General features: G+C 28.6%; 1 long non-coding RNA gene across 1 annotated transcript; it reads right to left on the reverse strand.

The window, feature by feature from the left end:
- Positions 1–253: 253 nt before the first annotated feature.
- LOC136088582 (uncharacterized) lies at positions 254–3,643 on the reverse strand. Its single transcript, XR_010642285.1, has 2 exons — positions 427–3,643; positions 254–357 (listed from the first exon to the last, which is right to left on the reverse strand). It is a non-coding gene; the product is annotated as an uncharacterized LOC136088582 (long non-coding RNA).
- Positions 3,644–6,302: the final 2,659 nt, after the last annotated feature.

Here is a 6,302-nt window from a genome sequence, read left to right on the forward strand (position 1 = left end):
ACCAACTCCTTGTAACTGGACCTGTCCACCGTCTGCCCTCTCATTCACACACATGTACTCTGTTTTAATAAATATATATATATATATAAGAAAGAAAGAGAGAGAGAGAGAGAGAGAGAGAGAGAGAGAGAGAGAGAGAGAGAGAGAGAGAGAGAGAGAGAGAGAGAGAGAGAGAGAGCAATTTTAATAAGGAACCTTATTAGTCGAGCAATTTTAATTATTAGCCAGGTTGAAGTCATTAATAACTACAATATTTCACAAATAATTATTTCCTAATTTATTACTTACAATGACTAACGTATTATGGGTAATTGAACACATATTATGCGTAATGAGCTTGAGCCCATGAGGAGAATCCTGAAAAAAAGTGATCAATTAGGATAAGTAGTTAAACAAAAAAACAAAAACAAAAATGTAAAAACCTACTTTTTCAATGATGTAGACGTTGGGTGCAATAGCCACTGGATACAAAAGTATCTTTACTTTTTCGTCACACACACGACCTTTTATAATAACAGGCCGTGACATCACGCAAAATGCCGTAAAAACTGAAGGCCGATTAAACTTTCACTTTTACTTATATTGATATATTTTTATATTAGGTAGGGTGTAATGGTAGTCTATGTTTTCTAATAATAATCTCTAGTAAAGACGGAAATATAAAAAGAAAACCAAAAAATTGTTAAAAGTTAATCATAATTTTCGTATTCCAAATTTCATTAAGAATATTTATGTAATATTAAATAGTATCAATAACAAGCAGAACCATAACAAAGTATATATCTATATATTAGAAAGATAACTGTATTTTTAATTTTTTTTGCTAAAAATGGTAACAATAAAAATCACCAACAATAAAAAACACCAACAAAAGTTGATTCAAGCAAAAAAAAAGTTTTATCAATATATCTCAACAGGGTAAATATTTACAAATCCAAACATATTGAGAGACATATAAGCTTATAAGAAAATAACAAACATAACAAGTATATAGCATAATAAATTACAAAACTAATTTTCACATAAATTATGATAGCTTTAGTATTTTGGGAGTGGTAATTAGTGAGTAATTCTTTAGCAGAATATTAGAATATACTCTGCATTGTTTTTTTGTGATTTTAAATTTAGCAGCAATGAACTGAAACTGAGTAACACAAAATGTTCTGCATAAAGGGTCAGTAGCACCTTGAAAAAAAAAGCAAAATATTGACCATTAGAAAAGAGTATCAGAAGGAATTTCAAGTCTGCCTCTGTTTAGGCTATACAGATAACTTCCATATTTATAATAATAATTGATAGAATCATCATAAATTTTTATTTCGCTTTTTTGCACATAGCCAGCTATGTAAACTATAGCCACTAATGTATATTTATTAACTGAGCTTTCAAGATCATATATATTATCCAGAAGTTCTTTTTCATCAGTAGAAATATCTCTAAAACATATGTCACAAGTATGACCATCGATACCATCAACAGGAATGTCAAGTTGTAATATAAATTTAGTAGTTAATTTTTTCAATTACAGATTTAGCGTTTATAAAGTAAGTACCTCCAGATCCCTGTCGAAGCTTAGAAGCTTTTTCAAGTGGATCTGTTGAAAACCAACCTAATAAGACATACTTTGCTCCATTACTCAACAAAGTTTCTATGAGATCAATAAAGCCATAACATGAATGCGCTATTGCATTGCTAGTATCTAGCGTAAGCTGTTTTTTACGCTTACCTGTAGGTTTCATAAAATTTGACAGATCAGCAATATCTCGTAGCAGTTGTAACTGTTGATCACCAACTGAGTGGATTTCTCCGCATAATTCGTTTTTAAACCGAATGCCAGCACCAGGTGCTTTGACATTAACAACATTCGAAAAAAAATTATTTTTTCAATAAATACAGCAGTACCTTCAAATGCTTTATTTTCAATCTCTAGATGTGTTCTTAATGCAGCTACTGTTTCTTCACAAAAAACAGACAAATTAAACTTTACAGATTGTCTCTCTATTGGTTTTGGATAAACTGATTTAGCTGTAAGTTTAGAGAGTTTAAAAAGAATATTGCACTCAATTTTATATAAAGTTTCTAAATCACTCCACATAGCCAAAGCCAGTTCTTTATTGTTCAAAAATTGAAGTTCGTCAGTCTTTTCTGTCAACCAATTGTTTCGTATAGATTTTAAGAGATGCACATAATCATACAAAAAATATATACCTAATGTTGTTAACCATGGTTTACAATCAACTGTTTTAAACATTCCAAAAATCTTTGATTTACACGGTTACCATCAGTAATTATTGTCTTAATATTTTCAATATTATTTATCGTATCAACAATTTGTTGACATTGAGCTGAAATTCAGAGGAAAGATTTGCAACAGGTTGAGCTCTACATATAAATTCTGGACCTCCAAAAAGACATTTAATCATAAATAATAAAATTGTTTTAGCTAACTTTTCAGGGTAGTTTACTGCTTGACCAAACAAAGCACCTCTTTGGTAAAGTAATGAAGCTTTGACATAGACCTCATTAATTAGTAGTATGGAAGTTCTTTTCAATGGATTTAAATTCATAAAAATACTATTTATGAAACTTAGGTCCATTGAGCTTATTTTTGAAGTCAATCGTGTTAAAGTCCTTATACTTGGCAACTTGTAGTCAATACACAAACAATCATATAAACTTCGTCGCATAGCAAAATACTCATATGCTCTACATATAATATCTGAAGTATATGAAACTTCACCAACTTTAACTTTTCTCATAGCATTAAGGTGTTCGAATAGAATATTTGACTGAAGCGAACTTTCTTTATTTTTTAAAAATCTAACTGCTTCAAATAAAGCTGATTTTGTTTTTATTACCTTTAATTTGTTTACAGCTAAAGATGAAATATTACAAGTTTTGCCATTTTGGTTAGCTACAAATGAATAATCATTAAAAATTACTAAAATAAATAATGGAACACCAAGTTTGTACATTTTTGATTGTATGTGTAAACTTTTTTTATTAAGCTGGAAAACAATAACATCGTTATTATCACTTAACAAAGATTGAATATCGTCAAATATAAGTTCATCCTCTTTTAGAAAATCATTTAACTCAGCTGGTAAAATGCTTCAAAAACCGCTTGAAGTTTTTCTAACTTTACATGCTGGTGTAAAAACCGCTTGAAGTTTTTCTAACTTTACATGCTGGTGTGGCTAAACAACTAGGCGGAATATTTTTAAAAACAGATGGTGGGTTTAAAGGTCGTTGCTTCCCATATTTGCTTTCAAAAAATGCTTCATTTGGCCAATGCAGTTGACATACTGCTGTATAGTCTATAACAATTAAACCAGTTCTTGGGACAGCTTCACTAATTCTTTTTCTCTCCTCTAGATTCTTCGGGAATTTATAAATTGATATTTTTGTTGTAGTTGAGTATTGATATTTTTGTTGTAGTTGTAATTGATATTGTAGTTGTAGTTGTACAAATTAATATTTTTGTTGTAGTTGAGATAGTTTGACTTGCAAAGAGATACACAGCATTTTAAAGGCATTTTTAAGGCATTTTAATTATTAAAAAAACTTATCATTAGTTTGACAATATTATTACCTTAGAATGTTAACGCCTTGAACCTTACAACGTCTTGAAGTTGCGCTATCTAATTTATAAACCAATCAAATTTTAAAGATTTATTAAAAAAGCGCGAACACAAACTTTTGTCTAATGTTAAAAGATGAAAATGTAAACACAGTATTAGGAATTGGCCTTCAGTTTTACAACTTTGTTGCGCGATGTCAAGGCCTGTTATCATAGAAAGCCGCGGTCACACATAATATAATACTCTGAAACTAATAAACAAACATCTAAATTTCTATAAGTAAATTTATTCTTTGATCATTGCCTTTATATCCTATCTCATTTTCATATCATAATCTATTATGGTATTATTTATATAACATGTCACAACAATATTATTAAATTTGTGATGTTCAAATATCATATGAACATTCTCTAACATGTTCATATGATATTTGAATATAGTTCTTGAGTATATTATCTGCAAACAATTGACTGATGCAAGTTCAAATGTTGTCAAAAACCAAGCATGCATGCATGGGACACTGCAGTGTCCCACAAAGAAATCGTGGTTTGAAAGTCAAATTTTCTTTATTAAAAAAAAAATATTAAGATAGGGGGGAGATGGGGAGGTGTCTGTAACTTTTTTTAGGCTCCAAAACTTTACACTTTATATATAATAAGGTTCATAAAACTTAAGGGACTTACGAAGTACATTGAGGAACAAAAACAGGATATTTACAGAAACCTTTCAATTTTTAATCTGGAGTACCACAGTGTAATTGGGAATAAAGTCTCTGGGTCCAGTATTCAAAGTAATATGATCTAAAGTAATATATAAATTAAATAAAATGCTTTAAAATGCATGCAGTTATACATATAACTCCATGCATTTTAATGTTAACTATATGTATAACTAGTTATACATAAAACTTATTATATAAACTTATTTTTTAAGGTAATGCTTGAACAAATTAGTACCAATTAATTCAAATTCAAGATTTAGTTCAAGTTCAAGTTATTATTTGTTCATTGTTTTTTCACTATTTTATATTTATTTGTTCAAATTTGTTAATTAGTACTAATTCTTACTACAATAAGAATTTTTATCGTTTTTGAACGTGATTTTATTAGTAACTTAATTTTACTTTCAACATATTTTGACGACATCCTTACATTTTAAATGATGACAGCTTTACTTTTCTATTGATGTTAAATTTATTACGTTTCAATAACTCAGATTGAATTTAAACTGAATTATTGTAAGGGTTTGTTGTATATCAAATGGTGTTGTAAATAAAGCAAAAAGAATATATATATATATATATATATATATATATATATATATATATATATATATATATATATATATATATATATATATTTTTACTTTATTTACAACACCATTTGATATACAATAAACCCTTACAAAGCTTACAATAATTCAGTTAAGATTCAATCTGAGTTATTGAAACGTAATAAATTTAACATCAATAGAAAAGTAAAGCTGTCATCATTTAAAATATAAAGGGTGTTGTCAAAATATGTTGAAAATAAAACTAAGTTACTAATAAAATCGCGTTCAACAATGATAAACATTCTTACTATAGAAAAAAATAGTACTAACTGATAAATTTGAACAAATAAATATAAAATTAACAAAAACAATGAATAAATAAGAACTTTAACTTGAACTTGAACTAAATCTTGAATTTGAATTAATTGGTACTAATTTGTTCAAGCATAACCTTGAAAAATAAGTTTTTATAACAAATTATATGTATAACTAGTTATACATATAGTTAACTATCAGGAGTTATATGTATAACTGCATGCATTTTAAAGCATTTTATTTAATTTATATATTACTTTAGATCATATTACTTTGAAAACTGGACCCAGAGGCTTTATTCTCAATAACACTGTGGTACTCCAGATTAAAAATTGAAAAGTTTCTGTAAATATCCTGTTTTTGTTTCTCAATGTAGTTCGTAAGTCCCTTAAGTCTTAAGGACCTTATTATATCTAAAGTTAAAAGTTTTGGAGCATAAAAAAAGTTACAGAAACCCATCTCCATCCTATTTTGTTCTTTTTTTTAATAAAGAAAATTGGGAATTCTTTGACTTTCAAACCTGAATTTCTTTGTGGGACACTGCAGTGTCTCATGCATGCAAGATTGGTTTTTGACAACATTTCAACTTGCATCAGTTAATTGTTTGCAAATAATTTACTCAAGATCTATTTTCAAATAACTATTATATCATCCTAATAATACGTCTATTTGCACAAATCTTAATCTTATTTCTATATAGAAAGATAAACATTATTCGTGGTACTTACATACTTGCTTGCCATTCTCTATATTAATATAAAATATTTTCACACAATGTAAACGTAAAGCAATGCAAGTCGATTAAAAAATTTTTTTTTAGTTTTTTTAAAAAGTTTTTTTTTTAATTTCCCAGCTTCCAAATTAATTCCCATACAAATCCCACAGGAAGCCCACGTGGGATTTCCCATGTGTGTAAATACCATATGGTTCCCACATGTAACCCATGTGGGATTACCCACATGGGTTTAAGGTGACAAATTTCCATACGGATACCACATGGGAAAATCCGTCCACGTAAACCCCATCAATCCCACACCGGAACCCACGCGAAACCCATGTGGGACGCGGTTTTATTTTTCACTGGGATACTCTCTAGTTCAAAATTTACTTGATTTTACTAAAATGAGTGAA

This window comes from Hydra vulgaris, chromosome 12 (genome assembly GCF_038396675.1).
Source record: "Hydra vulgaris chromosome 12, alternate assembly HydraT2T_AEP".
Lineage (NCBI taxonomy): Eukaryota > Metazoa > Cnidaria > Hydrozoa > Anthoathecata > Hydridae > Hydra > Hydra vulgaris.